General features: G+C 40.3%; 1 protein-coding gene across 2 annotated transcripts in view; it reads left to right on the forward strand.

Annotated features, from left to right (window-relative positions):
* The first annotated feature begins 318 nt into the window (after nt 1–318).
* Nucleotides 319–12239, forward strand: part of PRDM10 (PR/SET domain 10) — a 1088540-nt gene continuing 1076619 nt past the window's right edge. For both annotated transcript variants that reach the window (XM_044081083.1, XM_044081084.1), the window contains exon 1: nt 319–382. The gene's annotated coding sequence lies outside the window, so the exon portion shown is untranslated. The remainder of the gene's footprint in view (nt 383–12239) is intronic.

The following is a 12239-nucleotide window of genomic DNA, read 5'->3' on the forward strand; positions in this document are numbered from 1 at the left end:
TTAAGCTTGTTTACTTTTGAGTGATTCATTTTGATTTAGTGTGTCATTTCTTTCTTAGAAAGTGTACTGTCTTGGTCTCCAGATCCCTTTAGTAATATAAAAGTTTATCACTTTACATGTAAAAGTATGTTACAGATAATATGGTGAGAATGGATATGATTGGGTTCAAGTTACTCTCTGATTGGAAGGATGTTAAGTTAGAGGGATTGAGATATCCTTGTTTAACAGCAGCATTTATAAATGCATGTGCGCAATGTGTCACAAAAAGATGTTTCACTATTAAGGTTTGTTGTACTATGTCTCCATTTCTTTTTCCCCAAAGGCAGTGTTTTCAGACCAGACTCAGCTTGCATATATTCAACAGGATGCAACTACACAGCAGGTGAGTTTGTCTTTTGTATTTGTTAATTTGTTGGGGTGTTTGATAAAAGGTATTAGAACAGTTAATCTTTAACTGTGGTCACTTTCATTAAAAAGGCATTGGACTCTGTTGTAATATAGCAATATGCATTGCTTCCTCCTCAGTAATAAATATAGGTGCCTGCACATAAGTGTTTTTGCTTTATACAGTAAAACGGATGCTGACTAGAAATTACAGTAATGTGTAGAGGTAATTGGTGTAAAGTAACCTTAGTCAGCTTTGTGTTTGTACATACACGTTTGGGAGTGTGCTTGCTAAATTCTAATGTCTAAGTGCAGTCAGTATATTTGATATTGACAGATCCATTTTGGAACATCTTTTGCCCTTCAGACTTGAGGCAAAGAAATGCAAGGCTGCCAAAAAGAACTTCAGGGTATGCATGCTGAAGTATTAAGAGGCAGGATTTCAGAGATTAAAGGTTACGTTATTTATTTATTTGATATTTGTTAACCGGGTTGGACCACCTGAGCTCAAGTCCATTTTCAATGCAGACCCAAGGAGAAAAGCTCTAAATACTTATACAATTGTATAAGAATAAGCAAAGTAAAGATTACAATTTTGAGAAATTTAAAACAAATTATAAACATAATTTTTTTACATACAATAGACCAACAAATGAGACGTAATTTTACACCTGTTCATATTGCATAAGGAAATTGGGGGTAAAGCTGTTTAAGCCTTAACATACTGAAAGTGTTTGCAGGTAGTAGTAGTAGATCAAGAAGTTAGTGGCAGAAGGAAGAGTTTACGTGGGGTCCTGACAAGGGCATATCAAAGACTTAACTAGAACATTTTTTAGTTTTTTTTTTTTTTAACTGTTGGAGTGAGTAATTCTTCTAATGTTGAGTGGGAGTTTGTTCCAACTATGAGATACTGAATATTTACATGATACTTTACCAATAGTTTTATTGGGTTTGTATATTTGTAGAAGAAGTTAGTCTGTGCTGTGGAGTGAGTGCATAGGGGTGTATAGTAAGACACAAGACTGGCTAGGGATGGGAAGGTTGAGGATTTGTTGAGTAAGAAGTGAGTTATGTGTAGTTGTGAAAGTTGAACTTGATGGGGGAATTCAAGCCACTTTTAAGTTCTTTAGTGCCATGCAGCGGTGAGAAATATGTGGTAGGTTTGTAGCAGGTTTTGCAATTTTATTGTATGTCTGTTCCAGCTTAGTAATTAAGGAAGATTGAAGGTTTGTAAGGATTGGAGCAGCATATAGAAGTCTTGGAAGTAGATTGGCTTGAGCAAAGGAGAGTACTGAGTCTAGAGTTAGGAATTTTTTGTTATAAAGGAGACCCAGGTTTTTTTTTTGTTTGTTTTGTTTTTAATGGATTGTTGGATATGGAGGTAAAATTTTAATTGAGCATCTATTGTTATTCCAAGTAGCTTTGTGTGCAATTCTACATTAAAGATGGTTGTATTTATGGATGTGATGGTAAAAGTGGGTTTGAGATGTGGAAGTGATTTTGGGAGAAAGAGTAAAAGTTTAGTTTTTTTAGGATTTAAAATGAGCTGATTTTTGGTGAGCCATCTTTCTACAGAGAGAAAAGAGTTTGGGGTAAGATTGTGAAGTTGAGAGATTTTCAGAAATGGTGATGAGTGTATCATCAGCATACTGAATGAGAGTCTAGTGATAGCAAGATGTATAGAGGTCGTTAGTGAAGATGTAGAGTAGAAGGGGTCCCAGGATGGAGCCCTGGGGACACCTGTATGTATGGGTAAGAAGGGGGGAGTAGGAGGAATGCTATCTGACTGATTGCAGGTTGTTTGAGAGAGAGCTGGAGAACCATTCAGGAGTGGAAGCTGAGAGATTTAGGTTGGCTAATTTGGTCAAGTGTTTAGAATTGGATACCTCATCGAAGGCTTTTGACAGGTCTAAGAATAGACATGAAACAAGTTTGTTAGGGGCTTCAGCTATTGTATTGGAAAGATAAAAGGGTAGTAGTAGTATGGTTTGTACTGAAACCATGTTTGGTAGGTATCAAGGTTTTCATGGATAAGAAATTTGAGAAGCTAAGTGTATACATTTTTTGAGGATTTTTGAGAAGGGGGAGAGAATAGCTATGGGTCTAGTTAGATGGATCAGTGGAGTTGCCCCCTTTGTGTAGGAGTGTTGCATAGAAAGATTTCCAGATATATCAGGAACAGTGGCTTCACAAATTGATCTATTGATCAGTATCATTTCTGTATAGGCTGTAGAGTCAGCTGCAAGTTTGAAAAAGGGGGGGGGGTAGGTTATCAGCAGAAGGGAGAACATGGTTTTAGTTTTTAGAGGAGAGATTTGATACAAGTGATGGGGATAGGTTTGAGAGAGGAGGGTTTGTTTAGAAGGTGTTTGGGGAGGGATGGTAGAGTTGGAGTTCTGGTCAGTTTATGGATAGTATCAGTGAAGTAATGGTTTAGGAGGGAGGCAGTGTCCTGTGCTGAATTGTTCGGGTAAGGATTAGGATTTTGAGGGCTTCTGGGGTGAAGGATAGAGTTGATAGTTCTCAAAAAGTTTTGGAATTAGAGTGATGGCTAATTTGGGCCTTATATTAGATTTTTTTCTTGTCATTGTAGATGTGTTTTTTTAATACGGATTCGAAGTTCTTTAAAAATCTGATGGTGAGTAGGGGATTTGGAGTTTAGCCATGTTTTCCAAGCAGAATCTCTCTGCATAAGAAAATGAGTGTATTTTGTAAGCCGGGGGCATAATTTGATTTTATTCTGATTTTTTGAAGGGGTGCTAGAGAGATGTTGAATTTTAGCACAATGTCACTAAGGGATGTAGGCAAGACCAATTTATTGACTAGAGTTTTTCATTAAATGCTGTGGAATTGAAGCTAGAGAGTTTATGGCAGTCTTTATAAACATGAGGTCTGTATAGTTGTGGAGAGTGTGGTAGGTAGTCACTTAAGGTATGAGGAAGTGTACTGGGGTTGTGATTGAGGGGAAGGTCAGTAGTCAATATCCAGTCAAGGAGAGTGCAGGAGTTGGAATTTTTATTCAAGTCGGTTGGGGTTGAGATGAGCTGGGTAAATCCAAAGAGATTAATGCTTTGGACAGGGAAGTTTACTGTGTTTTCCAGCTAATATTTACATCATCTAGTATTACAGTTTCATAGGGTACGTTTTGTGAGATCCGTGACCGTATGTTTTCAAGAATAGGGATGTTTTTGCCAGGTGGGATGTCGATGGAAGCAATAGTGAATTTTTTGTGAGTGTTTATGTGGCAGTTTAGGATTAATAGTTCGTCAGGGTGAAAATCAGGTGGATGAGAGGAGAGGTTCAGCTATGTGGAGTATAATGGGAAAGCCACATGTGAAGTTCAGTGGTTTTGTTTGGCAGACTTTGTAGGTTTATGGATAGAATGGATAAGGTTTTGGGGGTGGGGAGAGGAGAGGGTTAAAGTATGGTGAGCTTAGGAGAGTAGGAGCTGTAGATGTGATGTTTTAGTTTGATTCTACAGGGGGGATACGACTTTGGTTTTGAAGAGATGACTGTAAGAGAAGTTACAAAGAGAGGGAGAGAGCATGAACAGGTGATGTGGTTGTTGCATGCTTGAGGGAGAGTTGGTGACTGTTTTGATAAGATAGGATGGTGTGGCAAGAGATTAAGGAGGACCGGAGAAGTAGTATAGAGGTTGGCAGCATGCTGTGAAACATGGTTTGGAAGGTAGTGAGTGGGAGAAGGTGAGCTTCCGTGAAACAGGAGTGTGGAAGAAAAACAAAGGAGACTTGCTTGAGAGGTAAGTTTTGGGTGGAGCAGGAAGTACGAGTGTAGTATTAGAGTGCAGGTGCGTGGAAGAATTGGTTGAAGAAGAGGTAATACTAGAGGGAGGGGAAAAGAGGGATGTAAGATGAGATGTATTAGAGGAGGTGTTTTGTTGGATTAGTAGGTAGATAGTGATTTAGGCTGGGATGGTGTCTTCATGGCTGATATCTTAAACACTTGTACTAGAATATAATGTGAAGCAATGCCAAAACATTGGTAGATATTTCTAGCGTCTGTATATGCTTTTAAGTTGCAGATGCATGTCTTTTCTCCTTTGGCAAAATTCTATATCTCTAAATAAGTGTTTAGTGAAGAAAGCCTTGTATGTAGGGCTTTTGGAATAGACTTGACAATTCTTATAGTTTTGTTCAGCCCCAAGAAAAAACAAGCAGTGGGATTGTAGGCCCTTATAAGGAATCGGCCTTTCACAATCACATTTCCCTCTCTCTGCTGATATCTGACAGTTTAAAAACAAAATTGCCTTAATGGGGCACGTGTCTGAATAAGTGAAGGCAGAGGTAACACAACAGCCATGTGAACAAACGGACCTACTGTTGCAAGACAGACATTTAGACTTGCAACAGGATAGTCTGAGTATCTTATGCTTATGTTTATGCTTATGTACCCTTACACCTGTGGGTTTAGGTTATACTTACAACCGTAATTTTTTGACTTTGATACCCTGTTAGGATGTCGGGTTACCTTGGTGAGATAGTATTGAAGTATTGTAACAGTGATTAGTTCTACTGTTATGGTGAACTCTTGTGCAACTGTATTTCATTTTTGGGGACTGGCGTAAGTGTTTAAAATGCTTCTTACTTTGTTTTTTTTTTGTTTGTTTTTTTATGTGGAAAAAGTTACTTTTTTACAACTTACTAGTTTTACTGATTGTTGCGTCTAGAATTCCCCAGGAATTAGGCACATTTTTGGCCAATGGAACTACCCACTGGTTCCTGTGTTCTTCCTTCTTCCAGCCACAAAAAAAGGATCATTGTTTAATGGCTTTTGCCACGGCAGCAGGCTGCTGAGTGCCTCAGCCACAGGTGGGGGATGCTGCTGTGGCCTAAGCTGGTTCCTCAAACCACTCCTCTTTTCTTGAGTCCTGTTGTTAGTCCGTACAGTCACCTTTGACCAAGGGTTAGATCCATCCTTTTTGGAGTGCCCTTCGCTGGCAAGGGAGAGCTACCCACAGTCCTGGCAAAATGGTAGAGAATGTCTTTCTGATTGCCAGAAAGTTGTGCCCATCCCTAGGGAGGTTATTGTTGGCAATTCTGGACCTTTTTCCTCAGAAATTCCTGCCAAAAAGAACCAAAAACTAAAATACGTCTTTTGTCTCATTGACCCTGAACAGATGTAATTTATTGGGCATAGGTCTAGGTTTAGTGCAGCCTCTTGAGCCTTCTTGTTTGTCCACTTCTGGTAAAAGAAAAAAGGGATTGCTCATCTTCTGAAGATATTCAGGACCTTGAACCTGTAAATGATTGTGAAGGGACAGATTGTATTGTCTGTACAGATTTCTGATTAAGATTCTGAGGAGAGTATGGCTAAAGCCACTGAATATGAAAGATGCTGTTTCTCTGAAACTATTTCCAAAATGTATTTGTTTCATTGGGGGAAAAAATTATGTTTCTCCATCTCTCAGAAAGTATTATGACTTATTACAATTGGAATTTCCAGAACCTACTCCTATTCCACCTGTTGCCCCTAAAAAAAGCAGGTAGTCTATACAAAGTGCCTCAGTCGTTTACTTTTTTTATACAGTCATCACAGATTTATCCCAGCAACTATTGTTTTGGCTTTAGATGCTGCTGAACTGGCATAATGGTTAAGGTGTTTATCTAACAGACACAAGGTAAATAAATGGACAATAATGTTATGATTTTCTAATTAATTATATTAATTTTTATTGAGATTCTATAAAGAAACTGATTTCAAGATAGGTCAGAGCTCGCTCAACTAGGTCTGCTGCTTTGACAACATATTTTTGAGACCATTTTTGGCCACAGACATTTTTGTGTGTTTGCTATTTTGTCTTTGATTCATACTTTTAGTAGAAAGCAGTAGGTAGGTTTTTTACTGTGTGTGTTCAGAGTATGGCTTAAATGATCATTCAAGATAAAATCAGCACTTGCAAAACTTAGAGCACTTGCCAGTCTGTATTAAAACTGAGCCCTGCTCCCCGGGTAAAAAAAAAAAAAAAAAAAGCTGTAAATAACTAGCTCTGCAGAAAAGTCCATATTTTTCAAACCGTAGTCTCACTGGTAGTAAATCAAAGCATTTGGGTTATATCCCACCTGCGTTATTTTCATCTTGGTAAGTTTTATCAGCAGTCATGTATTACATGCAAAGACTTTTGCAGATTATTACTGTTCCCTAGATCCTTCAGAGGTGTGCAAGACAGTTCTACAAATACAACACTGCTAGGGGCCTTTTTCAGTTTTTCTAGCCTCTTCAAATGTTTGACGTTCTGCTTCAGCGTCCAAGTTAAATTTGACAGCATAGTGCCTCATTATTAGTTACCATTTTTTTTTTTTTTTTGGAGATCTTCAAACTTAAAAATGTTGTAACTGCAGTTGCTTTTACCATATAATTCTGTTTTTAAGAGTATTTTCATCCTTAAATTTGGATAATGATGACTTGGAAAAACGGGAGAAAAATGGAATCAAACTGGTACCTCTGGTAAAATGCAGTTGAGGGATGCTGTCAGGGAACTGAAGAAATTTAATATCTGCGAGTGTTTCTAAGGACTGGTTCTCAAACTGTTCCCATACAAAAGGAAACCCAGTCATTCTCTGAAGTCCTTAAGACTTCCTCACTGACTTTTGCAGTATCAAACACTAAATACCTTGGCAAGTACTTTCAATGCTATTTATGTTGGTTGCCTCTGACAACAGTGCTGGCTGTAGAAGTTTCAGCAGTAGATGAACCTTTATCTCTGGGCTGGACCAGAAAATGATCCTGTGGGATCAGTATTCTACACCAGTCAGAAATTGCGTACTTAAAATAAGTTAGCATAGTGCTTTTCTAATACTTTTATCATGCTAGGCCTTCCATTTTTTCATTTGTTTTACCCTTTGTATTAGTTCAGTCCTCCTTTCATAGCAAGTACTTCACCAGGGAGTATTTTGATATTGTATAGGAAACTATGCAGAAAATGGTAACCTATGGCATAGAGGAATAAAGCCTCGTCTATGACCCAGGTGACCTGAATTCAGTTTGCATTCTGGGCGCATGTGGAAGCGGGCCAGATTGAAGAGGAGTGATAAGGCATTAGCATGCTTGCCTCTAACAGGAGGGGGTGTGCAGGGAGCACATAAAGTTTGTCAGCTCAGGTGGTGAATGCAGACTGAAATGAGAACCAAGCTGCTGTAGGTGGATGGGCATACAAGGATATGTCCCTATGGAGGTGGAGCATTGCTTTCATGATGCCATTGCATGCCCAGCTCATGATGTCAACCCTGCACATACATGGACGGTAGGGCTTAAGGAGAAAAATCCTGCATAAGTTGCAGTATGATGTCCCTTTGGCTCTTTTTTACTCTTGGCACGTGGTGGCAGAAACACCTTTGAACTTTAAAATAGGGGAATTGCCTCCCCCTTTTGAATGGGCTGTCCCAGGAAGTGTACTCTCCTGCTGTGGTACACATGTGGGGGTTCAGAATTTTGGGCCATTATTGGAGCTGAAAAGAGAAACTAGGAGTCAGCAGCAGAAAGCAAAAAAAAAAAAAAAAAAGGCAAAGGTTCAAGAAAGGGGGAAAAAGAGAATGGCACCTTCCCCGACTAATAAAGCTTAGTCTTGTGAGGAGGCAAATTCATTCTTTCTTTCAAAATTCTGATAGAAAATTATTTGAGATCTTTTTGGCCTTCACCAGAAGCCAGTTCCTTTGTGAATCCTTAAATTACATTGGCAAATGTTTTTAATTAACATTCTGGAAATCTCTCTCTACCTGTAAAAGAGATGGATTTGATTGGACTTCCTGATACAAAGTGGGTAGTTCTTCTGTTTTCTTATTTCGAAAGATGTCTTAAAATCTAATGGTCAGTCCCCTGATGCATAGCCTGCTGGCCTCAAAGATATTGAGATGTATAAAACAACTGTAGATAAGGTTTGTGCAACATATGCATATGCCTCAGGCTGCTTCTACAACTGTTTACTTGTCTACATGAAGCCAGAATGGAAGCACTGTAATCCAGTCAGCTTTGTCCTTTACCTCATCATCCTGAATTCTTACCAAACGTGTCAGAAAGTTACATCTATTACACTGGGTGCTAGAACATTTAATTGTTCTTCTTACTTGGTGTCCTTTAAAAGTGTCATCTTAGACTAGATTTTGGAAAGCTTAGTATGCTTTGTAATGGTGATATATTACTAATGGAATTAAAAAAGCTGGTGACTCCTGTAGATTTAGTAGCTGTCCTCAGAAGCCTGGCTTGGCTTAAAATATGCTAATTTTAATACTGAAGGGGAAATTGCCGAAGGATCCTGTAAATGGGCATTTTTGCCATCAAGCAGAGATGCACTTCCTTTTGCCAAGATGTATAATAATGCTAAAAATCACATCTTTTGTGTGTAGCCCTTTGTTCCCTACACCAGAGAATTTGTACTGTGATAGAAATTAATTCTGTAGGAAAAGATCTGCCTTCTCTTGCTCTTTTTTTTTTTAAATTAATTTATTTATTTTTTAAGAAAATTGGATCTGATGCCGTTTTTATTCATTCCTCAGCTGCTGGGTTTGGATCTGATCCTCTGATCTGACACGGCTCCTTCTTTCAGATCATCGAACACTTGGACTCCCGAGCTCCTTCCTTTACCCATAATATCCTAGTCACCTAACATATCCCAGATCTCATGTAATGCCATAGCGTTTGGATTTAGATCACAGACTCTTTTGCATGGGTTTCAAAAGTTTGTGAGTTTAGCTTCTATTGTTATCCCTTATTATACTTATTATCTTTACCTCCCTTTAACGCTTTTTTCGGCTTACAAGATACTTTCCAGAGTGCTTCTATTGCCATAGTTTGTGTTCTGTCCCTTTTTTTGTACTTAACAGCACTCTGTCTTTTACCATTATTGGTAACTTCTCTTACTTTCCACTTTTAACTATTTAAAAAAAAAAAACTTTCGCTCAGTCCTTTCAAATTCTATCTGCCAAATGTCAGATAAGCCTTCAGGTTTTAAAAAAATGTGTAGTGTGCAGCCACAAAATACCAGACTGATGCACATTCTGAATGCGTTTACTTTTTAAGACTAAGATATTTAAATAGGAATTGTGACATTTGTAAGGGATTCAACTCCTGCGCTCTGATTGACCAGAAAAGCAAATTAATCCTTAGGAGTTTGCTGCCTTCAAGGTCTTCAACAACTTCTGGTGCTCAAACCTCCAAGAGAATGGAGAAAAAGGGAGACTCCCTTTCTAAGGAATCTCGTAAGAGATTTCCATAACGCACATTGGTTTCAGCTTTGGCTCCATCATCGGAAGTGCCTGTTACATTCAGATCTGACTATTTTGTTTATCAGATCTGATGTCAAGATCTGACAAATCACCCCGGACCCATTCTCCTCAACTCCTGTCGGAGCCAATTACTGCTCAGCTCCTGCCACTTTTTCTGGAGCAGTCTCTCCATTGCCACTCAAGACCCTCGTCCATGGCTTCCTCCCTTTGGTCTTCTAGGAGTCTATCCGAGGCAGATGTGTGGACAGGATAATGAGGAAGTTCCTCATGACACAAATTCAAATAGGAGTTCTTTTCTGTTTTGCCCCATTGGGTCGAGACCCTCCTTAGTACTACTACTGTGATCATAGCTCTTCCTCCAGCCCATACTTTGGTTTTGGAGCCGTCTGATCCGAAAGCCTTGGAGTCATCTACACAGGATCCAGAAATATTGGCATCATCGATTTTGATAGTGTCACTGAGTTGTGTGGCCCTGAGTACTTCTAAGCCAGAAAACTGTCTGAGCCAAAGCATTGGCACTGGCTCCAGGGTGTTGGATTCAATTCCAAAATTGTCGGACCGACTCTTCCCCTCAGAACATCGGTGTTTAGCTTAGCTGTGACTCCCTCCTTGGGTGATTTGCCTGTGAGACAGTGGGAACTGATGATATGTAAGCCTGCCTCGTCAGATCAGTCAGTTTCTGCTTCTCCAAAGCACACTTCTTTTGAGGTAGTGGAGAGAGCTTTCTATACACCTAGAGTTCAAACTTCCCTACTTTCCTTGGCTCTGACCTCCCAGTGCCATTTGAGTTTGCCTTCAGAGCCTCAGTCATCCATTCCACTGGGACAGCCAGCCCAAACCAGTCTCCAGGCCACCCAGCAGGGTATTCTCTTCCAGTACCTCCCCAGAGCACCCCATTGAGGAGGTCCTCTGGAAGAGGAAGTGTAAAAGGAGGCACTTACTCTTTACAAGAGTCTGTCACTGAGGACACTTGATTTTAATGAAGGGGAAGGTTCCCCATATCACCATCCAATGATGTCTTATTTAAAGACATCTTACAACTCCTGAAACAAAAGAGTGGTTGGTCTCCCAATAAATTTTCCCAAGAAAAATCAGTGTTTCTGGAGGTGTTTGGAGATTGCCTATCTACCTCCTGGGTGACCACCCGCCAATGAGCTCATAGTTAGTCTCTCAATGGCTGTGAAAGGAACCAGATACAACTGCGCCAATCCCTAAGTGACCAGACATGATCCTGGCACCACCTAAAGATAGACCACACTGGAGTAAAGGAGTGCCCTTTGATGCTATTGTCATAGAGGCAGCCAATAGAAAGGAACTGGCAGAGCAAAGTTCCTCTGCCCACCCCCAACAGGGAGTCTAGGGAGTTGGGACAGTTTTCAGAAACATGTCTGTGCTTTAGCGACCTTCATCCTTAGCTGAATTATTTGGCACATTTCATGAGACCTCAGAGGGACTTGATTAAAGAACTTTCCAAATCTCTCCCTGGGACCATACTCCTGAGGTAGAGAGTACTATTTCCTTGTAGTTGGCTACCCTGCAGTCTATTTGAAATTCATCCATGAGACTTATCCCCCATGCTGCTTAAAGTACTTAACGGGCAGTGTGTTCTGGCATTTCCATTAGGAGATGTGCCTGGATGCGCCCTTATGTTATTTTGCAGAACCTTTCATATCTTTTTTCATCAATACTACCTAATATTCTTGGAAATACTCCTTGTTCGTCTCCCGAAGTGAAAGACACACTCTCCATACAGTCACACAAATAGCTTTTGTCTCGGATTCAAACAATTCAGTTCTAGGTCAAAAAGATCATTCTGAAGTCCTTTCTTTCAGCCCGTCTGATACTTCAAGCATTGGGGTCCATGTCAGCGGCAGTCACACTCGTACCGCTGGCAAGGTTCCATATGAGAATCCTTAAATGGACACTCGTAACTCAGTGGTCAGTTCTCCAACAACCATTGTCCAGTCAAGGTAACACAAGCTTGCAAGAATGATCTTCTCTGGTGGATCCACTCCAGTCAAATACAAGAAGTCTGTCCCTTTGTTCTTCCTTTACCCAAAGCCACTGTGACAACGGACGCCTCGCAGATTGTGTGTGTGTGGGGGGGGGGGGCATTTCTTGGGAAGGATAGTCCAAAGCACATGCTCTGCCCCTAAAGAGGCCAACACACTTATCGATGTCCTAGAGATGAGAGCTGTCCTCCTAGTGTTGCAGGCCTTCCACGACACACTGCTAACCAGGACTATTGCAATTTAGGCAAACAGTATGTCAGTGGTCTTGGTATATCAACAACCAAGAATGAACCAGATCTTACTCTCTTTGTTGAGAGTATGGCAATGGGCAATCTCCATCCAGTCACTTTCTGATAGCAATGCACATCCCGGGGAAGTCCCGTGTGATTGAAGGCAAGTTAAACAGGTCTATTCTGATGGCTTACGAGTGGTCTCTCAACATAAGTGTGGCAGAGATGATTTTCCATCTGTGGGGCCAACCATGCTGTGACCTTTTTGCATCTTCCCTCAACAAGTGCAGCAGGTCCTTTGCCCTTATTCCCCCCCATTGGCGGTGGGGGTCACTGAGGGATGCTTTACTTCATGATTGGCCCTCCGGTCTCCT

The sequence above is a fragment of the Protopterus annectens genome, chromosome 8.part0 (genome assembly GCF_019279795.1).
Source record: "Protopterus annectens isolate FY-2018-M chromosome 8.part0, PAN1.0, whole genome shotgun sequence".
In the NCBI taxonomy this organism is placed as follows: Eukaryota; Metazoa; Chordata; order Ceratodontiformes; family Protopteridae; genus Protopterus; species Protopterus annectens.